The sequence below is a fragment of the Camelus dromedarius genome, chromosome 4 (genome assembly GCF_036321535.1).
Source record: "Camelus dromedarius isolate mCamDro1 chromosome 4, mCamDro1.pat, whole genome shotgun sequence".
Taxonomy (NCBI): Eukaryota; Metazoa; Chordata; class Mammalia; order Artiodactyla; family Camelidae; genus Camelus; species Camelus dromedarius.
This window is the reverse complement of record NC_087439.1, coordinates 29,229,917-29,253,753: the sequence shown is the minus strand read 5'-3', so window position 1 is coordinate 29,253,753 and position 23,837 is coordinate 29,229,917. Positions and strand designations below refer to the sequence as shown.

Below are 23,837 nucleotides of genomic sequence, written 5' to 3'. Positions count from 1 at the left end.
ACATGGGGACAAGGAGAAATCAATCCTGTTCTAGTGAAGACCAAATGTGGAGAGATGAGAGGGACCAGAAACCACAGCATTAAATTATTTACCTACAAACAGTGGCTTCTGAGAAGTGAGCTGACTGTCACTTCACGGCGGTGCAGAGTTCCGAGTCCTGCCAACCCCCCAGCAGTTCTCCAGTTCTATTTGCCGGAGAATCTCCTGATGCATGTACTTATGATGCATATCCCTAGGCTCTACTCCCAAAGACGCAGGGAGAAGGTGCCCCTCTGCAAGCCCGGGAGAGAGCCCTGAGAAGACACCGGGGTGGTTGTTCAGTCCGCCCCGGCCATGGTGCTTGGTTACGGCAGCCTTAGCCAGCTAACACATCTCCCAGGGTCAAAAGCAAGGCAGCCCCATTTCATCCAACACCTTCCATAAGACAGTGTACCTTGTCCCAGTTCTAAAAGGAGCTCGGCCTCACTCAGGATTGACACTCTAAGAAAAATGAAGGAGAGAATGAAGCACCAGACTTTAAACAACATATCACTTGGTGACAACCTGAAGCTCACGGAACCACTGCTGTTCATTTCCTGTGGCCCCTCTTCCCCTCGCAGGTCTGGAGGAGCCCAGGGGGCAGGTGAGGGCTGCGAAGAAAGAAGTTCAGTATGTACAAACCCAACACCAGCCTGCTCCCTCCTTGCCATTCTTATTAGGGAGAGAACAGACAGCTCCTTTCCCTCTTCTAGGTGTAGCCCCCTTGGGTCTTGTTATTACATGTATGCATATACGACTAGGCGGTTTAACACCGGACAAGTGTTTACATGTATGGAGGCAGGGGAATGTATTCTGGAAACATTTCATTTTGGAATTAAAAAACAGGCTACATTCCTCCCTGGTCCAAGCACTTCACCTCAGGTGCATCTGTGCATTCGAAAGGCCCAGGCCCACCACCTGAGAACAGCTTCCTGGCAACATCCTGGGCTCTGATGGTTTGTTCTTAATGGACCTCTCTCCCGCTGCCCGCATTACCAAGAGACACTGATAAGACTGACTTCCTCTTCTGGGTGATTCTTGTCCTCACTGATCAGCCTTCTGAACAGGGCTACCTTCCTATCCTCTCCCACTAGACTTTGACTCTTCTTCTTCCATGTAAGTGATGGGAAAAGTTAGAGAAAGGATAATTTTTCAAATTAAAAAAAAAAAAAAGCTCAAGTTACTTTAACACAAAGGTTACTAGATGAATTCGTCACTCTCCTCCTTCCTTTAGCAGTACTCAGCATCACATCTCTTTCTGGGTTTTACAATTTTATAGCTGCCCCAGACAAAACTGGTTCTTACGGAGAACCAACCTCCATTGCTGGAACATTCTACATATTTCTGAACACAACCAATTTTTAAGCCAGTTGCCTATAGTTAACAAATTACTTTAAACCACACCCCTATAACTCTTACCCAAGCAGAACTTGTCAACTAACAAAATCAACTTCCAAAGATCCTTCAACATGAAGGACAGTCAAAGGATCAAAAAGACTAATAGCCATAAAAATCCACAAATGTATCACTGACACTCAGAAGAGGGGTGAGTGAGGAAAACTCTTTACAGACGAATGCCAGCAGCTCAATGCAGAAGCAATGAGAGAATGTAATCACTGATTCAAGTAGGGATCAAAGGAAGGCAAAACTTGGTTGAGCAGTTGTTAGGAAGCAAGGTATTTGCACTTTGCCAAAAAATCACCCCAAATTCTTACCAACTGCAAGGAAAAATGCACTTTTATGGTGGAAAGGCCCAGCAGCCATCAGCTCTGCATCAGAAACACTGAGACAGCAGGACTTCATACAGTATGTTCACAGCATCGCCTATGAAGAAGTTTTGACAAAAATGTTTGCTACAGACTGAGTATCTGTGCCCTGAACCCAAAATTCATGTGTTGAGATACTTAATGCTCAATGTGCTGGTATCTGGAGATAGCCTAGCGCCTTGGGGAGATGATTAGGTCACAAGAGTGGCGCCCTCATGAAAGACCCTACAGAGCTCCCTCACCCCTCCTGCCGTGTGAGGGTGCAAGGGGGTCATCAGCCCCAGAAGAGGGCCCTCACCCAACGGAGCCGGCACCCTGGTCTCAGACTTCCAGCCTCCAGCTCTGTGAGAAATAAAGCTCTGGGTTTATAAGCCATCCAGTCTATAGTGTCTTTGTTACAGCAGCCTGAATGGACTAAAATAATGTTTATCTACTTACTCTCCTAAACCTAACTTCCCATTGACAGGAAACAGACACGACAGAGAACAAATCATACATGGGGAACCCTCAAGAAAACCATAATGTGGGACATCATGGAGAAACCTGTAATTCTCCAAGACAACTAGCCTAGACTCTCCAAAAAGTTAATGAAAAAGATGTGTGGGTTGTTAAAAGTTAACAGGGACAGAACAGACATAACCAAATGCAATTCATGAACCTCGATTAGATCCTAATGTTGAAAAAATACTGTAAGACACTTTTCAAATAAGTAGGGAAATTTGAAAGCACTGGATATTAGATGGTAAAACAATCACTGGTAATTTTCTTACGTGTACTATTCTATTACAGGGAAATAATGCAGGGGAAATGTCATTTTTTGGAGATGCATTCTGAAGCTTTTAGGGGTGAAATGCTCTGATGTCTACAACACAAGGGAGAAAGGAGAGCAGACACAGCAAAACAGCGTTTGCTGGTGCAGCATGCTGGCGCAGGAGGCACGAAGCGCTTTCCTTTTGTAACACCCGGGCTCCGCTGTTACGCCCTGCTGTGCCATTTCACCCCCATTCAAGGCTACTTCGTCCAGTGTCTCCAGACTAGCCCGGAGACAGGGGTTTCCGCACTGGCTTTCTCATCGGACAGCAGGGGCCTCTGCTCCACGTGCTGGCATCGGGTTTCCTTTATGGAGGCAGGAAGGAGCACGCAGGCAGGCAGGGAGGCAGCTGTTCCACAACCTGAATTCCTTATTTCCTACAAGCAATGAGCTAGAAAGGGAGGCCTGAATTATGGCTGTACCCAGCCAGGTTCAGCTGATGAGCTTTTCCGGCTGCCTAACTACATGGTAATTATTAACCACACAACTGAGTCCAGCCAACCTGGGCCCTCTGCTGGCACCGGTTCCAAATCATTTCAAACAACAGCAAGGACAGCCACGGTCCCTGAGTACTTACTAAGTGCCAGACCCCGTTCTGAGCACCTTATGTACCATCACGTACGGATTTATAGACTCTGTCAATCTACCACATTATCATTAAGTACGACTATCAAGCACTGACTGACACCCTCCCTGTGGGCAAAGGCTGAAGAGTCACTGTGTAGCAGTATTCACATTCAGGAGGCTGAGTCATCTTTGCTTGAAAAAATGCGAGCTGATACTGGAGGTGGGAGGGGGTTCAGCATTTCTTCCCTAAAAACCATGAATGCAAAGCACCCCTCAAATTCTTGCAGGTCTCAATATCCATAACCACTCATCCTGAGAAAGAAGGTGCCACCATCAAAAATCACAGCTCACTTCCTGAGGTCCGGCAATCAAAGCAAGGGAAGCAAAGACATTCTCACCTTACCGGCTGCTCCTCCCGGCCTGTGCTCATTGCCACTTGCCACCGCTCATGGCGCTTTTCACACATCAGTGTTAGAAAACCCAAAAGCCACAGAGCAGATGTTTCTCTCCTTAAAACTACTGCACATAGTTATTTCGGGTGGGGAAAACTTTAAGTATCCCTTGGGGATAGAATGCAGGGGGGAAAAGAGACCTTCAGCACATCAAGGAAGTTAGGCAGGCATTCAAATCTTGGAGGGCGGCAGCTGAATTACAGGAACAGTACAAAGGAAGAAGTGGGGCAGACCATTATCAAGGGACTGAGGAATTTTAACTGCATGGTAAATATTCAGAAGACAGTAACTTTTTACTAATAAAATAGGAAGGCTACACTGGAATATCACAGAGCAACTGGAACTGAAGAGCAGAAGAACATGTCACCCCAAAACCGGACACCATGGGAGTTCAGGACATGCCACCCAAAGGAGGCCACTTTGGTTTATTGATTATTCTGAGCTGTAGGCATTTGAAAAACAGCAAACACAGGGAGAGGCTTTCTCTGAACTCCCCTAACTGCCCAAAGACAGAGCTTCCAAAAACAACTCAGTTGTCATAAATCCCCTCCCTGGGAGTTTCGGGGAAGACTGATTCTTATTACAGGACAGGAGACCAGAAGTCAGCACCACACCCAGACAAACTTTGCCCCAAACTAGCACACCTCCCATCTTTTCTTCAAGGCTGGTTTATCTTCCCTAAAAATCACTCTCTCTCCCCTAGGAGGCCTACATCCCCCTCCCCTCTCCCTATTAAGGTGTTCTTTAATCCTGAAATCTCAGCCACTTGGGGGAGTGACAAATTTTTCCCTGGTATCACCCATGTAGACATAAGATATGCATGTTACTAAACTTGCTGTTCTCTGGTTAAGAACTCAGAAGGGTAGAGGGAAAATTCTTCTTCCTCCCCTACAGAACAAGCAGACATCACTACAGGCAGCAACATGGATGAGATCTCATACGATGTTGACAGAAAGAAGCCAGACACTAAAAACTACGTACTATAACTATATATAGTTTATTTGTATAAATATTTGTTTTAATTTTAAGAAATATCTTGAAATATGTACACAGAATAAAATTCAACCCAAGTAAAAATAATTAATGCTACTTAAATTCAGAATAATGGTATTTTTGAAGAGAGTAGTAACTCAGAAGGGGCACAATGCGAGTCTCTCTGGGGGCTGGTGAGGTGCTTATGGGTGCTGGTTACACAGTTATGTTCTGCATGTGAAAATTCATTGGACTGCACTCTTCTGTGTGTACTTTCCATGTGTATGTTTTACTTCAAAAAGTTTAATTAAAAATGTGAAGACAATCAAAACCACAATGAGGTATCACCTTACATCTGTTAGAATAGCTATTATCAACCAAAAAAAAAAAAAAAAAGAGAGAAAACAAGTGTTGAAGATGTGGAGGAAAGGGAACCCTCGTGCACTGCTGGTTGGAATGTAAATTGGTGCAACCGTTGTGGAAAACAAGATGAAGCTTTCTCAAAAAATTAAAAATAGAATTACTATGATTCAGTAATTTCACTTCTGTGTGTATGTTCATATCCAAAGGAAATGAAATCACTACCCTGAAGAGATTATCTACACCCATAGGTTCAATGCAGCTTTATTTACAACAGCCAAGATATGAAAATAACCTAAGTGTCCACTGATGGATGAATGGATAAAGAAAATGTGAGAGATATTATGCATACATATATATATAATGTAATATTATTCAACTATAAAAAAGAATGAAATCTTGCCATTTGTGACAACATGGATGAACCTTGAGGGCATTATGTTAAGTGAAATAATTTAGAGAAAAACAAACACTGTACGACCTCACTTGTATGTGGAATCTAAAAAACAAATAAGTTCATAGATACAGAGAACAGATTGGTGGCTGCTAGAGCTGGAAGGTGGGTGGGGTGAGTAAAATGGGTAAAGGCGGTCAAAATGTACAAACTTCCAGCTATAAAGTAAATAAATCATGGAGATGTTCTGTACAGTGTAGTAACCATAGTTAATAATACTGTATTGCATATTTGAAAGTTGCTTAAAGAATAAATTTTAAAAGTTCTCTTCATGAGTAAAAAAAATCTATAACTATGTATGGAGACAGATGTCAACTAGACTTATTGTGATGATCATTTTGTTATATACAAATACCTAGTCATGCTGTACACCTGCAACTGATATAATGTATGCTAACTGTATTTCATACATAAGTAAATGTGAAGACAATTTAATATTCCTATACCCCAAGATCTGACTGCTACTTTTGAAACCACCACAGAAATGGTGGTGGTGTTATATAAAATCACGCACACTTAAAGGAAGTGAGAGCTCAGGGCAATTAAGAACCAACCTCTAAGTGTATATGTAAAGTGAAATTAGACACAGCGCCTGTGATAGCTGTACAAATAACCCAGCAGGCATCAACAAGAACTGCTGGGGGGACATCATTACAGAGGCCTTTGATCTTCTACCTGGGGTCTCAAAGAAGCCCACAAACAAGGCCCAGCAGTGCGCTGAGAAAGGCACCTGTGTCTTCATCTGTTTACAGCACCAGACCCGGATCCTGGTAGCAGCTCAGTTCGGCAAGGGACCAAGGTGTTACTAATGTCCTGATACAAAAGCATGATTAAATCAAAACTTCATGGAAGTGAACTTCTGTCTGGTCTTTACAAGCAGGACCCTAGTCAGAGAGCAAATCTGTGTGGTTGGCATTTTCCCTAATATATTAGATTCTTCAAAAGCAAAGAAGAACAGAGAACTTGAGAGAAATTGCACAGCCTGTTACTTCAAACCTCCCAATTCTATGGGACCTTCTTTCCTACTGTTATGGGTTGAACTGTGTCCCCACAAAATTCCTGTGTTGAAGTCCTAACCTCCAGAACCTCAGACTGTGACCTTATTTGGAAACAGGGTGAATATAGATGTAATTAGTTAAGATGTCATCATATTGGAGTGGGGGGTGGGGCTGAATCCAACATGACCGTTGTCCTTATAAAAAAAAAAACTCAGACACACACACACACACACACACACACACACACACACAGAGGACAGCATATGAAGGCTGGAGTCACACTGTTGTAAGGAAGGAAGTACCAGAGCTGGGCAAGACCTGCAACGGATCCTTTCCTAGTGCCGTCAAAGGGAGCAGGGACCCGCTGACACCTCCATCTCAGACTTTGAGCCTCCAGAACTGAGAAAACACATTTCTGTTGCTTAAGCCCCTCAGTTTGGGTTAGTGCTTTGTTCTGGCAGCCCTGGCAAACTAACACACCCACAGAGCCCGGGCCTGGCTGTGCTGTTTAGCAAGGCAGTTCTCTTGGAGACACAAGTACAGAGAAACAAAGTCACAAAGCCCCTGCTGACCAAGATCAGAATTCAAGGATCAAGGGGAAAAAATGAGCTGCAAAAAGCTGTAAGAAATAAAAGCCTGAAAGACTGCACTCTCCTTCCCTGGAGGCCTGCTGACTCCTTCTGGGATGGCTCAGGGTGGTTCTGCCTAAAGAGAAAGGTGCCTAAAGGCCGTCCCCGAAGCTGCCTCCTACCCCTACGAATCTAAGCCAACACCAGCACACCTTCCCGTGGGACTCGTAATTCCCACTGCAGAAATGAATTACTTTTCAAAGGCCTGAATCTGCTAAAAAGAACGCAGTTACTGAAAATGAGGCAAGAAAAAAAGAGAATGTGAATAGAAATGGCCTTTTAATAAGTAATAAGACTTCAAGGGGGGCTAGCAGTCCAGAACCACTTCTGAACTTTAATACAGAATTAATCTCCATCGTCTTCCAAAAACGTCAGTCCAGCAAAAAACCTTGCACAATGGTGTGCATTTTAAATGCAGCCACAGAAAATAAAAATGAACCTCTAAGAGCAGTCAACGTTAGGGTAAGTTTTATGAATTGATCGCTAGTATGTGCCAGTTGCAGCTGAAGTCCAAATTATGGAAACATCAGTAGTAGGTAGATTAAATTTAATATTAGCTGTAACAATATGGCTAGAGTCAGATTTTATGAAATGGAAATCCACACATTTAAGATGTATTAATTGACCACCTGCTACATGCTGGATACCACACACTGAAAGTCAGACCCAGGGGTGAACGACACAGACACCAGCTCCGCCCTCAAGGATTTCAGAGTGGAGCTCACAGACTGAAGTTCAGAGCTAGCTCACACAGTGGAAGTATTTGCTGGTCTTTAAAGGGGAAATTTTAGGGACAACAACCTTAGAAATTTCTATTTGTTCCTCTTAGTTATAAAATTAGCCATATCTCGGTGACTATTGTTGAAATTAGTGCCAGAGGCTGGGCTCTGGTTCCTCTCAGGTACAGCGTATGGAGGAGCGTTAGTTACCCCAGGCGTGTGCACCAACTTCAAGAGCAGGCCAGTGAGAAGCTTAAGAAAGTCAAGGTCACTGATTTACTCCCCAAAGGAGCAGGTAACTTCAAGAAACTGCACTCATGATCTTGGCTGACAACCCCACACTGTAGAACACTGGTTTACAGAAAGGAATATGCTTTCCAACACACTCAGAGGTGTTCTGGGCAAAGCATTTCATGAACGGAGAGGGACGCAAAGCCAGTGCAGATGAAGATCCGTCATGGTAGGACATAGGCCTCTGTCCAGCCACCGCGGCACCTTCCCAGGGGAAGGCCAGGGTGCAAGGAGTGCAAGGAGGGAGCAGCGCTCCCTCCACCCCCAATATGGGATGCCCTCAGTCCTTCAAGGACCCTCCTCTGGCCTGACACCACAGCACTGTGACCTGACATTCTCAGCCCATCAGGCAAACCAGTCATGTTGACAGTCACATTCCTCAAGTGAATCCCACAATTTCCCTTTCCTACTGAGGGCTGAGCAGTTCAGAAGCAGCCTCTTTTTTTTTAATTTTTCAATTGAAGTATGGTTGATTCACAATGTTAGTTTCTGGTATACAGCAAACTGACTCAGTTATACATATATATTCTTTTTCATTTTCTTTTTCATTATGGTTTGTTGCAGGATATTGAATACAGTTCCCTGTGCTATACAGTAGGACCCTGTTGTTTATTTTATACATAGTAGTTTGTATCTGCTAATCCCAAACTCTCAATTGATTCCTCCCCTACCTCCTTTCCCCTTTGGCAACTAGATTCGTTTCGTCTATTAGTCTGTTTCTGTTTTGTAAATAAGTTCATTTGTATCAGATTTTAGATTCCACATATATCATATGGTATTTGCTTTTCTGTCTGAATTGCTTCACTTATTAGTATGATAATTGCTTCACTTATTAGTATGATAATTGCTTCACATATTATTAGTATGATAATCTCTAGGTCCATCCATGTTGCTGCAAATGGTATTTCAATCCTTTTTATGGCTAAGTAGTAGTCCATTGTGTATGTGTGTGTGTATGTGTGTGTGTGTGTCACAATTTCTTTATCCATTCATCTGTCACTGGACATTTAGGTTGTTTCCATGTCTTGGCTGTTGTAATTAATGCTGCTATGAACACTGGGATACATGTATCTTCCTGAATTAGAGTTATCTCTGGATGTACTCCCAGGAGTGGGATTGTTGGATCATATGGCAACTCTAGTTTTAATTTAAGGCACCTCCATACTGTTTTCCATAATGGCTGCAACCAATTTATCATTTCCACCAAAAGCGTAAGAGTTCCCTTTTCTCCACACCCTCTCCAGCATTTATTATTTGTAGGCTTTTTAATGATGGCATTCTGACCAGTGTGAAGTGATACCTCGTTGTTGTTTTGATTTGCATTTCTCTAATAGTTAGTGAAGTTGAGCACCTTTCCATGTGCCCATTGATCAGCTGTACATCTTCTTTGGAGAGATGTTTGTTTAGATCAGAAGCAGCCTTTTTAACAGTCTACTCTTCATGAAGCAGCAGCCCCTGCTTCAAGGAGCAACAACTCAGTTTTAGCCCAAAGCTACCCCACTGGGACTTGATGAGATTCCAACACACCATCCTTCTCAAAAACATCAAATCACCTTCAGCCAAACGACAAATTGAAAGCTAGATGCCAGTGTGATTCACTTCAGTTATTACATTATTAAATTTGCATTTTACCCACTAAAAAATGCCCAGCCCTTCAAGGACAGGAGCTCACACACTGTGTCAGTGGTGTTCATCTTTCACGGTGGCACAGGTGAGCTCAAAAACGGAGCAATCATAATTGCATGTGTCCATGTGGATACATTCAGCTCACCGACTTTAAAGAGTAAGATACATGAAAAGGGACGGAAACCTTAAAAGCCACTCCCTTCAAATCACTTTAAAAACATCCTTCGAGGAACTGCTCCAATGGAGCCCTCGGGAAATTTTTTAAAATTATAATTACCACTTCTTCCTACATGTCATGTTGTCTTTAAGAAAAATCAAAATGTATAGAAATACAATGGTTTACTAATATAACGGGAACAAATTTTTCAGTTAATCTATTACATCCAGACAGATTAAGTACAATCTACTTAATCCATGCCAGAAACCAAAGCCCTCACCTCCCCAGGCTGCTGGAAGGCTGGTAAGTTTCCTGCAGACATTACTGGGGGTTGCTCATGCCCTGGGGGATTTTTTGCCTTATCTTTTCAAAGTTGCAAGGAACTTTCTGGGAATTAAAAATGAGCTGCCAGGGCGTGCTGTGGCATTTAACAGAACACTAGTCACTAAGTCATCTGTGGCCGTCCATTCCAGCCAGCCAACAGCTTGGCCATCTACAGCCCAAGGCATTCACTGATTGTCATCTCCACAAGTCACAAATGCCTCAAGTTCATGGTAGGGCTGCCTGCAAACTATGCATACCCTAGGTTAGGAATGTTTTACTTCTCCCTACCAACAGTTCCTTCCTCCTCTCCCCTCCCCATATAACCAGCTCCAACCCCAGCACATCTTAACCTTGACACTACACTGCTAAGGAATTTTAAAAGTAATTTGAACATCTCAGATATAAAACACTCATGATAATCTCCTCCGCTATTTAAAGGCAACCAAGTTTTCTGTCCAGTTCAACCCTTGGTCTTGGGGGAGGGGGGTTATTTTAATCAGAGCAAGGATTTCTCCTCTACTTTTTCCAGTTAATATTCTGCTCACTATACAGGTCATTTATTAGATCCAGAATTTTTTTTAATTCCATCACATATATACAACCACCACCAAAATTCCTTCATGTCATTTTTCCCAACAGTTTTTATCCTGCTTCACACCTTATTTAGAACATATCATCATTTTAGCTGCAGAACATCCCATCTTGTGGATGTATTACAACTTACTTATCCACTCCCTTGTTAGACAATCCACTTACAATTTTCACTGTAAATTACACTTTAAAGAATTTTTATGCCAAAGTTTTTTTTCAATTCCAGGCATTCCCTTGAAAATAGTCCCAGAGTTAGAATTACTCCAGGTGTGAGTCATTACCTAGATCAAACAATGTTAAGGTTTTCACTAGCACACAGCCCAGAGAACTCTCGTTCCTTTCAGTGTTAAATCTTGACATTTCACTTTTCCATATTCAAAACTCTTTCTTCCCCTACCCCATTCTTCTCTGGGATCTTCTCCCCTGCACTGGCCTTGTTCCTCCCTTCCGCCTCCTGCCTGCATCCGTAGTAAAACTGGCCCCAATTTCCTAGGCTTAATTGTCTCACGTTTAAGAGGGCAGGGTTTTGTGATGTATTTGCTGTCCTTTCTACTTCGCTCATGCTCCAACCCTGCCATAACACACTCACACAAGTATCCCATTAACATTGTTTTTTAAATGATGTGGATTACACGTTTAATCTTACCTGTTTTACAGAATGTGAAACCTTTAGTGATTAGAAACATTTATTTTTTAAGAATCTAACAACAACGGAAAAAACTTAATATAGTCCTATGACCTACTTTCTAATTTCCTTTTTGTAAAATTTTCCACAGGTTCCTAGTTAAACTCAGAGTCATGTTCAAATTATTTGTAGCAGTTTACAGGTTCATCTATCATAGGGCTTCCAATAACTGCTGCCTCTATTCCTCCATTTACACAAAACAAGTTTCTTTCTTTTCTCCAAGTTTGACAACTTTTCAAGAATTTCAGTCTTTTATTTCCAGAATCCCACGAACTATTTAGTTCCATCACACTGAGATTAGCACAAACATATACATTAAGCCTAAATTGCTCATAAATGTGAAATTTAATAAAATGTACAAACATACTACAAAACATAACATAAAACCACAACCATAAATATATGTATTAATCAGACCAGAAGTTGTCGACCTAAAACTATTTGGCTTTTTCTGTTTTCTTATCAATATCTGCTTATTACTTATATACTTAGCACCAGCATGGTCCCAAAAGGAAGCAACAGACAGCAAGTGCCAAAGGTTTAAGAACAATTCATGAGAAGAGATGGAAGGAGAGAAGGAGGAAGATTTCTGAATTTAAAAATCAAAATCACAAAAAGTTTACATAGCACCTTAATTTGTGACTGCAAATTAAGGAAAGATCATCACTTAACTTTAGCAACAAACCAGCACCCTGGGAATAAGTGAGGAGCCGTGCTCCAGGACTGTCTCTCCCTTTCTTCATGCCACATGGACCTCCAAGTACTGTGCAGCCTGAGGCAGTGTTGTAAAAATGAGACACAGCAGTGGCTTCTCCAGCCTTCATGCCTCAGAATCACCTGTGCCATCTATGAAGTGCTGAATCTGATTCTGATTGAGGAGGTCTGGGTGGGACCTGAGATTCTGCTAACAAGTTCCTGGAGCTTGTTACTGCTGCCAGTCTGAGAACCAAAAAACCTGAGTAGCAAATATTTGGACTTCAGTATCTATGAATTTTATAATTATTGGACTCATAATAAAAGTTTCCACCATACAGCTATAAATGATTGATTGGCTCACTTTTGTTTTATTAACTAGAAGGTCTTTAAAGAGAGAAAAGCCACCTTGTTCTTCCTTAATATTGTTAGCACAGGTTGAGCCCATTCCATCGTATATTAGCAAAATAGATCAGAAACAGGTAACGTGGGTTGTTTTGAGGGAACTGGCCTCCTGGAGAAGGAGGGAAGGAAGGGAGGGTTTTCACAGAATATTTTGCAGCTTTTAAATGTTCAATCACGTGAGTGAATTACTTATTCCGAAAATAAATTGTACTTTAAAATTTTAAATCATTTCATAGGATATTCTGGAAGCTGGCTAAATGTTAACCCAGATTAATCCATTTCCCAGGAAAAGCAGGAGGCCCAGGGAGACCACTTACCTGAAGTTGGCGTTTTTCTTCAAAGCGGGAGCATTCCTTAGTTTAAGCACCTTCTTGGATCATGCCAATGTTATATTTTTATTATAATAACATTTTCCAACCCCATTAGTCTTCTCCAGCTCCAGGAAGGGCCCAAAACCATCCCTTGATTCACTTACTAGGGTGCACCCCTAGTAAGTCAGGCTCTCACTGCAGAGAACTTTCTACCCCCTCAAACTCTAAGGTGGAGAACTGGGCCCCTCTGCACTATCACTGTTCCCATTAACAGGATTTAAGTTGGTGCTTTACATCTACATAGAAGCCACAGCAACTGAAAACAGAAACCAAAGGACGGAATGGGTGGGGACGTGTGTGCATGTATGTGTGCACAGGCGTGTCCTCACAGAGGTGGCCCGGCGGCTGACCCACAGAGTAAACATTAGCTCGACCACCTGATCTGAATTGAACCTGTACTGACCCAGCCCTACCTGTGCCCTCACAGGGTCTCCAAGGCATTCACATTCTTCTTTACATAACTTGGTCATGACTCAGCTATAAAACTCTCTGATAGTGCTAGTTGCATCTGCAACTTCTGAATTAATATTCATCCCTATGCCCTTAAGTGCTGGTTTTGGTTCTGCTTTTTACTGAGTCACCATAGAGCAGACTGTACCAAGTTCTGTTGAGGCTTCTTTCTCCAGATTTATCACTTCTGTCCCCCTCCATTCGCACTGCCAGCCCCCTGGCCCGGGTCTCCCTCCTCTCCCTGAAGGTAAAGGACTGGGGACAGGCAAACTCAGGCTGGAGGGAACCCACGCATCACGGCCCTACCCCAAGGACTTTTGGCAACGGTCCAGCATGTGTGGCTCAAGAAGCAGAGGCCACTGCACCTAATTCTAGTTTCTGTTATTCAAGGAGACGCGGCAGTGGTGGGGAGAGAACCAAAAACACTGGGGTGGCGGAGGAGGCCCCAGTAGCACAGAGGCTCTTCCTAACTCCCTACTCAGCACACGGAGCCCAACAGCTACAGATACGGCCCAGAACCAGCACTGACTTCCCGCAACACGCGGACGGGCTTGGCGGGGAGGATGGCAAACACCAGGCAGAGCCAAGGACACAGCCAAGAGGGCTACCGTTCAGAACAGGGCTGCACTTCCAGCAGGAACCAAGAGCCAAGCAGAAAATCGAAGGAAAAACTCAGAATTTCAGGCAAAGAAAACACCGCGAGGCTTGAGACAAGGCTGTCACTCAGCTCTCACCCAGGGCTTGAGCTAAATCGATGGTTTCCTACCTGCCAGGTGATGGATGCAAGGCTGCCAAAGCACCTCTGCCCACGTCAGCAACAGATCAGGAACTGAGAGCTCCGGAGCTGGGCTCACCAGTGAGAGGCAAGAGGAGCCACGGCTGCACGGGGCTGGCAGAAGCAGATACAGCTGCCAGACTGCAACTCCACGAACTCCACTCACTCAGAACTCTCAATAGCTCCTCCTACATCACCACCAGCGCCATCATCATCAAAACCAGCAGCAGCTGGGCACGCACTTCCTCTAAAGATACATCACCTGCTACCATTCTCCTCCCCGCTCACTATCCTCCTGCCCTGCTGACCTCACCGATGTTCTTCAAACAAACCATGTAAGGTGCCACCCCAGGGCCTTTGCACTTGCTGTTCCCTCTGCCTAGAAGGCTCTTCCCATAGGTACCTTCATACCTCTTTTTCTCTCCTCCTTCAGCCTTCACTCAGAGGTCTTGATTAGCCTTCCCTGGCCACCATTTTACTGTTTTTTTTTTTTTAATTGAAGTTTAGTTGATATACAATGTTGTATTCGTTTCTGGCATATAGCATTGTGGTTCAGATACATAATTCGTTTTCATATTCCTTTTCATTACAGGTTATTGTAAGATATTGAATGTAGTTCCCTGTGCTTAAACAGTAATACCTTGTTATCTGTTTTAAATACAGCAGTTAGTATCTGCTAATCCCAAACTTCAATTTATCCCTCCCGATCCTTTGTCCTTTGGTAACTATAAGTTTGTTTTCTGAGTCTGTTTCTGTTTTGTAAATAAGTTCATTTGTCTCATTTTTTTTTAAGATTCCACATATAAGTGAAAGCATATGCCATTTGTCTTTGACAGACTTCACTTAGCATAATCATCTCTAGGTGCACCTGGCCACCTTTTTCAATCACATATCCCCTCCTTCACCACCTCAGCATTCATTCCTTTTCCTGTATTCATTCATCTTCCTAGCACTTATCACACTGACGTTCTGTATGTGTTCCTTCCATTTTTGTTTATTGTCCCCTTCACCAGAAGCGGGTGCGCTGAGAGTCTAGGGCGGGTAGAACAACTCTGCAGAGAGACAAAAGGGTATAACAAGGGCAAACAACAAATGCCCATCATGTGCTTTTCCTTCTTGCCGTCACACAGCCATCTGCTTCCCAACCTTTAAGACCTAGATTGAGAGACCTCTTCCTTAAGGTTTTTCTTCATGTCTCTCTGCTTCCCTAGTCTCCTCTTTCTCCAGACTCCCACAGCCTGTCTGTTCCATACAAACTTCACACTAACCTGCCTCATTCGGCTACTGGGAGGACCGAGGGAGTCAGTTTGTGCTTAGAAAATACGAGGACCACTAGGTGTGGTGCTGTTAATTATCCAATAAATAACAGTCATTATTATCATTATTTAGTATACATATCTTGTATCACATATAGCGATTAAAGTCTTAATTTCTACAGCTAGATTACAAGCAAATGGAGGGCAAAGATCTTACCCTGTATTTTGGAATTCCCCTGAGTACTTAACACGGGTTTTTTAATAATTATTTGTCAACTGACTAAAACACAGGACTTTCACTTTTAAAGATTCATTTGAAACCCCTTAGAACCTCTATTTAAACAGTGATTCCAATCCTTTACCTCTTCCAGGACTGACCTGGTGTGCAAATACAGCAAATCCCTGAAAAATGACATTTATAATAGGAACTTTGCTAGAGCATGAGTAGCAGAGCCGAAATACTATATAAAAGATCAAACAAATATTGACTCAAAAGAATTTTCCCCAAGGCAACTGTTATAGTCTTATCTTGAATAGTATGTTTGCACAGTTAATTACGTATTGCTAGGACTCAGCAAAATCCCAGGCAGCCCCTGCCAAGCCGAGTTTTACATTCCCACCCTCTTATCACTATTTACAAGACCCTCGCCTCATACCCCCTTACCTATCGCCCCTGCTAACGCTGTGTGTGGGATTAAAATGGTAAGTAAGTCATACACTTTTTATCCGTGGGCAGAGGATAATGGAATCCCAGTGCCAGAGATTCTATTTACCTATCCCACAGCAAATATGCTCTGTCTGTACCCTCCCAGAAATCAATCAGGCTGCCTCTGTTACTACCTGTTGGCTTCTTGGAAATGTATGAAATAGTAGACCCATGTGGAGAGAGAGGTGCTTACAGTGTCATGGAACGTGCCTCTATACACCAAACACTAACAAGAGCTTGCTTCCTCTGGTTACCGACCTTGCAGCCTGCCAGAACCTGGGAGCCTCCAATGCACCCCAAAATCCCAGGCTGTTCTGTGCAGGGAGTGGGCTAGCTTACACCAGGTTGTCTGGAATGTAGGGGAGGACAGTTATGACAGGTAGGCACCAGCAGGAGTTATTCATAAGCTTTCTTCCTTCCCGCCCACTACCCAGCCATTATTGACTGCACACTTCATATGATGCTGTTGTATTTAGATGACTGTCTAGGCACTAATCTAGGCACTGGGGATACCAGTGGGAATGAGCCTTGCCACACCCTCTGGAAGGTTATTCTAAGTGACAGAGAGAGCAATCAACAAGAGGAATAAGCAACATGTATATTGTGTTAGATATTAATAAGTACTAAGGAAAAGAGGACAAAAACAAAAAAACAAAACAGAGAAGCAGGATACGAACTGTCAAAGGGCCAAAGGGAGGGAGTGAAATTACAGATGGGTCACCAAGGATGTCCTTGAAGTCGAAGGGAGTGAGGGAGCCAGCCTTGGAGATTAATGGGGAAGAGCACTGCCAGCAGAGGAGAATCAAAGCAAAGCACGGCTGGTACGTTGCGGGCATTGCGGAGGCCAGCGTGGCTAGAGCCTGCCGGTCACACGGGGAGATGTAAGAAACAAGATCCGAGAGGAGCTGGGAACGAGGCCATACAGAACTACGCTTCCCAAACAGATGCCTTCTTATCAGTCACAGAAAGGCCACCCATCTACCTAATTTTCATTTACTCAAAACTCTCCAGGGGTTATTTTTCCAAGAATTTAGCATCTCCATATTTCAAGAGAACCACTCATCCCCTACCAAAAGAAAAGAAAAGTTATACAGCAAGCCAACATATTTGCCTGGGGAAAAATCCTAAGCTTCTATTAATAAAAGTGGAAACAGTCTGTGGCTTTGAGTGTGAGCTTCTGTGGGATTGGGACCAGGCGTCACAGCAGAGAACACAGCTCAGCACCACAGGCAACTGGACATGCAACAAGGCTATAAAAAGACGTCAAGCCGGTTAATAGGAGTAACATGCAGAATTACAGGAGACCGAAGCATTGAAATTTACCACAGGGACATTTTTTTAACATGTTGCAATACCTCAAACTCTTTGGCAAATTTAAATGCCAAGCTGGCTAATGCAACATCCAGACCACACGTCCATCCTGCCCAACCAGCTTCTCAGCAAGAATAAGAAGCTATCAGCCAAGATCTGCAACAGCAGGGTTTGGGGGTGGTATCTTAAGATCTACTATCTTCCAATTCCCTTCAGTCCTGATCAGCCCAGGTTCACGCACCACATGCCCAGTTTTTCAATGAACAAATACTCATGACAAATTCTACAGAAATCGCTGTAGTGATTCCACTGTTCTTAAGAACACACAGTGTCGCCAAGGCAACAGGCATGCACTACAGGGCATACTTGAAGCCTGTGTAACCAGAAAAACCCAGCTATTATTATTAATAACTAAGTAGCCACAATCCTTCCCCATCAGGTTCTGCCGAAGCTACACCTATTGCCCCACCCACAAAATGGACAGATTCCTGTTGCTGGGTTATTTCATGACTCTCCTTGGTTGGCAGTTCTCAGAAAGAAAACTAAAAGAAGTCAGTGGGGCTAAAGTGATTTAAAGAGTGAAGAAATGCAGGGGAAGAAGTGACTAGAACTTCAGAAAGGCATGGATCAGAGGGGTGAAAACGAGCTTTGAGGAGAGGCGATCGGGAAGTGTGAGGCAGGAGAGAAGGGAAGGGGTTTTTAGAGATGTTACTTGGAACTTTTAGAAATGTACACTGAATCTCTTTTCAATGTTCTGTGAAAGAGGCAAGCAAAGTTTGAAATTTGGAAATACTTGTCACTTTAGTTTCTGAACTGTGTTCCTCTGGATGGTAAACTGCATCAGCTACTCTTGAAACAGCTAATCTTGAGCAAAGTCTAGTCCATGGACATAAAAAAGTGCAAGAAATTCTTCACCCGACATAACGCATTCTGCATTATTGGGGGCAATGACGTATTCCAAAACAAAGTATGGCCAAGATGTTACAGGGAAAACCACAACCAGACGTCCCCTGCCTGCCTTAAATACTGAAGCCAGTTATTCTACAGACGTTCCAAATCACATGCCAAATTCTTCCCAAGCTACCTAAAACAGCAGAGATTTGCACAAAGATTCGTTGTCTTGCATTTTTCCAGTCTCAGCCGAGAGCCCAGGTAACAAAAACCTTCTTCCTTGCAGTGGTGTTCTCCAATCATCTAGAATTCTCTAAGCAGTTGACCTAAGGAAAAAGGACTTTCTCTAAGGATCATCGGTCTAAACAACCCCTCCCTGTCCCCTCCGGAAGACAACCTACCAGGCAAGTTGAAAGGGGTGTGGTCATGATCCTTCAGCAGTGAAGGCTTTTCTACCTTCTGTGAAGAGGAGTCACATATTATACAGAATACGCCCTGCTGGTGAGGAGTCAATTACATTTCTCAATTGCACAAAAGAGCTAAATTCTCCGTTCTGACCCTAAGTATCCAAGACACTGATGATTAGACCAGAATCGTTTAAAACTATATCAAACTTAAATAAAATAAGTAAAGAAACAGGACCTTTAAGTAGCATAAGAACCAAAAACAAGAATTATCTGAGCAGATCCTCTAAAACCAAAGGAAAGAAGCAAAAACGATGAAGCAGCACTTTATAACCCATGTGAAACCCCAGAATCTAACTATATAGGATGGTTTCCATTCTCTGTTTTACACTTTTCCAATTTCTTGATTTTCTACAAGGATCATATATAATGTCTACAATCAGGAAAAAAAACACTAAGTTTTTCAAAATTATGCCCAGAACAGACAGACAGAAAAATGTACTTTTAAAATGTGATGAATAAGTATACTTGAGGGGCAAGTTGCTCTTTTCACTTCTTTGTATTTTCTGAAGCTTTTAGAATGAGAATATGGTTATTTATAACAAAAAAGCTTTTTGAAAATATGTTTAATTTAAAAAAAATTTAAAGGATGTTTAAATTATTCAAATGTCAAAGGACTAAAGTATTTACTATGGGTCATAAATGTATAAATACAAAACATTACCAGGAAGGAAGCTTTCACCACTGATCAAGCTACCCTTCATGGTCCAGCAGTTTACGTGTCACACACCAGTGCTTCTCAAACTGGAGGATGCGTCAGAGCCACCTGGAGGGGGTGTTAGACCATGGCGATGGGACCCGGGCAGTTCTAACAAGTTCTCCGGTGCCACTGATGCTGCCCGTCAGTGGACCTCACTCTGAGCAGCCAGGCTGGGTGCAACAGGACATGAGCAGAGCCTCGGGAAGCATGCTAAGCTCATTCTAGAGTGGACAGAAGAGAAACTGAACTCAGAGTCCCACCTTCTCTCAGAGTTCTACAGCAGGGGCACAGGCCCCTCTCTCGAGTCAGCCCTTGGTGATGAGATGCATAGTCATGTCCTTAAAAGGGGGCCAATGAAATGAAGACAAACATGATTCCAGAACATGACGAGCTTGTCAGAGCATCTGATGGAGCCAGCCTGTGGCTCTAACGGGACAGACTGCCTCTGTACTCCCTAGAGTTCTCTGAGTATCAAAGCTCTTGGCGGTAGTTTTCAAACACCACATTGTTTCCTGCAATACTTTTGTCAGACGCCTAAGAACAGGAAGCAGTCCACCAATGCCAATGCCGTATCTGTCACTGATAAGGAGACCAAGCATGCACTCCATCAGCTGACCAGGTGACTCTGAGGATCCTGGAGCTGCTGGGAAGGAGGGGGAGCTTGTAAACAAACAGTTCCTGCCCTTTCACTCCCAGCCTCACACTCCCCAGCCACCTCAGGGTCCATCGGAAGCTGACAACCAAAACCACACTCAGAAACTCCAAAAGCCTCAGGAAGAGACGGCAATGCCTAAGAAATCATGGAGGCCCACACCCAACAGCCTCCACCTCGCTAGCCCCTCAAGGTGCTAGAGGGTGACTGCAGTGTTTCCTTTCACCCTAAAGAATAAGGTACCTGGCTGACAGGCCTCAGTGTGAGCCTCAGAAAGAAACTCCCTTAATTAACCATTCAGAAGAGCACAGAGAATTCCCACCAGCCCTCGGGTCCCCAAACACTGCATCTGCGTTTATCCCCCATGCTGTCATTTCCTGCCTGCAGTGAGCTAATTACACACGGTGGGAATTCTGGAACTGCCGGTTCTAATGTTTATCTGCTGTTAACTTGTTGGGTGACCTCAAAGATATTTCTCTAGTGCCCTTATTTCCTCTTCTATAAAAGCAAGATAAGGGAATGACATGCTTGACAAAGTGCCCTGATGTAACACTAGCGTCACCACCACCCTAGACAGGCTCACAGGGGTGGTCATTAACACGTTTCTTTTACTCAGGCCTTTAAAGATAGCTGATGACATGTTGTGAAAAACATGGGCTCTCACATGATACTTCCTCTATGGCTAAAACAGGTTTCAGTGGCAAATGCTACCTATAAAATTGTTGATAAAAACAGTATTGGGTGGGCTTCTTTGTGAAGTACTGTTTCAATGGAATGTATTTTTCCACAACCATAAGTCAAACAACAGACCATGGCTTCATAAGTAGAAGAGACAATAGAAAAAAATCACCTTAAATTAGATTTCTGTAACCTTCACATCCAGTATCAAAAACTTAGTAAAATTGGGCTGTAGTTCCTTACCAATAAAATAGTTTGCGACCACTGGAAGCTGCTATAGAAGACTAGTTAGTAACACAACCTGGGCAGGTGAGAGAAGCTGGTTACAAACGTCGTGCATCTGAAACAATCAGTATAATCTGATTTTTTGTAAATCTATGTGGGTATAGAAAAATACTCAATAAATGATAACTATTATATTTTACATCTATTAGGGCCCCAGTCCTTTTTTTATACAGTTGAAAGACCTATATATTAAAGTTATAATATATTAATCATTTATGTGTCACAAATTTAACGCAAATTTTCCCAGTATGCTGTCCCTTCATTTGTATAGAAGTTTCAAATTTTGATATACTCAAATCTGCTCATTTTTTTTCTTCACTGCTTGCTTCTCTTGCTTTAAAGCCATGAAAACTGTCATTCCTATGCAGACCTCATAAATATTGAATTTTCTGCTAGTGTTTCTATCATTTGATTTGCAATATTCAACCCTCTGGAGTTTATATTCAGGCTATGGTATATTGGGTGGGGGTCCAAATAGATATCTTCCTATGTCCAAACCATTTATGAAATAATCTATTCAATAATTCTCCCTCACTGCCTTATTTTAAGAATTTAACACGTTTGAACTATATGCAGTTGGGAAATGATTCCAACTTACTTTTTTAATACAAAGTATAAGAATCTCAAAGTAAAAATCCAAATGTGCATAATAGCTTTACAAGAAATCTCAGTAAGAGATTATGAGCAAATCAAATCATCACCAAGCCGTTTCATCTTCAGTGGGGCATCAGTCAACCAAGCCGTAATTCCTGTTTAAAATCAGTTCTTCCTATTCAGAAGGCTTTCAAAGTGTAATTGTAGGGCATGTAACTATATGGTAGCTGAGTCACCAACTGCTTGAATCCTCTGCTTATGTTATGGGGAGGGACTACTTCTTGGGTGGCAATGTTATTCTAACCCTAACACACCTGGAAATATCACCCCTCGGCCGAAAAAAAAATAAATGCAGAGAAGTCAAAGAATTCACTAATTTGATCAAGATTTAGAACCATGATTTTGACTCTATTGACTTATCCTCCAGATATATTAGAAACCTACCATACACGATATAAACCATATGAATTTGCTCTTGTTTTTTAGGTTTCTAATGTCTGCATCTTGCCATTTCTGGTAAGATAAAAGCTCCTGAAAAGTAAAGGCTGCGTTTATTAGAGAATGAAGGAAGGACAAACTCGTTTGTAATCTTTGCAATTACCTCTTTGTGAGCCTTGCCCACAGTGGACACTCAGGAAAGGCTGCCAATGGACCAAATATTTCATTCTAGGCTTTAAGCCATAAGCGATGCTTAAGGGGGAAAAAAGAAGAACATATACCACTGAATGCGTTCCTCTGCGTTCATCTCCCTTACTAAGTAATATGGACAGATTTTTCCCATCAATTCACACCCTGAATCACAAGACATGATGATCTTTCTTTTCATTTGCATAGCTACGACTCGTCATTATCCAGCCCTATTTTTTTGACTCAACAAAACAGAATTGCACCATTAGGATTTCAGCATGTCTATTCTTGCAGTGACTATTTTGAACTGTGCCTTTTAGAAGCAACCACTTTAAGAAAAAAAAAAAAGTTGTTAACTTCCAAGGTATACAACTGACTTGGTTTTTAGGACCTGAGCTTCTCTGGCCCATTTTCCTGTTGCTTTTCCAGGTAGGGAGGGAAGAGTTGAAAGAGCTAAAGTGCCTCTGGACCAAGGCACTTGACGGCAGTGCTCAGCCTGCTATTTTCTGCTTTTTTTTTAACTTTATTTATTTATGTATTTATTTTACAGTATCATATTTTTTAAACTGAAGTCTAGTTGATGTACACTATTATATGTTACAGGTATACAATCCAGTAATTCACAATTTTTAAAGGTTAGGGTACAGTTATTATAAAATATCGGCTCTATTCCCCATGTTGTACAGCACATCCTTGTAGCTCATTTTATACCTGGTAGTTTGTACCTGTTCATCCTCCACCTCCATCTTGCCCCTCCCCCTTCCCTCTCCCCACTGGTGACCACTAGTTCCTTCTCTACATCTGTGAGTCTGTTTCTTTTCTGTTATATTCACTAGTTTGTTGTATTTTCCTTAGATTCCACATGTAAGAGATATCTTACAGTATTTGTCTTTCTCTGACTCATTTCACTTAGCATAATGCCATCTAAGGCCAACCACACTGCACACCGGAAACTAATAAAACATTTTGAATCAACTGTACTTCAATTAAAAAGCACGCAAACAAACAAACAAAAAAAACCATTTAACATATGGGCAGAAGAACTAAACAGGCATTTTTTCAAAAGAGGAAATGCAGATGGCCAACAGGAACATGAAAAGCTGCTCAGCATCACCAGTATCCGGGACTCTCTGCTTCTAATCCCCTCCACCGATAAACGGACCAGAGAGGGCACCATCACCATCGCCACCAATGCCACAATTTACTGAGCATCTTATTTCTATATGCCAATCACGCTGCTAAATGTTTCACTTGTTATTTCCAGTGTTGTTCCTGTTGCCAAAAAAATTCCAGAATCTATTTCCTCCCCACCTCTGAAAAAAACTGCTCAACTTAAGATTATACTTAATTATTAAGTGTAAATTTAGAGATCTTGCTTAATTTTTTCATCTCATAAGTAACTAGCATGTTAAGAAATGTGATATTTAATTTCACAATATAGTCTCATACATAAAATAGAAAAGTCTAGCCTCTAAGAATGTCCTCCCTGCCCCTGTTTCTCTCTTTTCTATCGGAGAAGAATGGATGTGTTTGTCATGCAGCATAAGGAGGCCAGGGAA

At 42.5% G+C, this 23,837-nt stretch overlaps 1 protein-coding gene across 4 annotated transcripts in view; it reads right to left on the bottom strand.

Moving 5' to 3' along the window:
• The window catches only part of LYPD6B (LY6/PLAUR domain containing 6B), a 175,036-nt gene that overhangs the window by 125,850 nt on the left and 25,349 nt on the right, over window positions 1-23,837 (bottom strand). Inside the window, exon 1 of one of the 4 annotated variants that reach the window (XM_031451373.2) lies at window positions 14,106-14,346. The exons of 2 other annotated variants lie outside the window; for them this stretch is intronic. The gene's annotated coding sequence lies outside the window, so the exon portion shown is untranslated. Of the gene's footprint in view, window positions 1-12,835; window positions 13,142-14,105; window positions 14,347-23,837 lie in introns of those variants that run through there. One more of the 4 variants, XM_064484766.1, reaches the window with a different exon arrangement.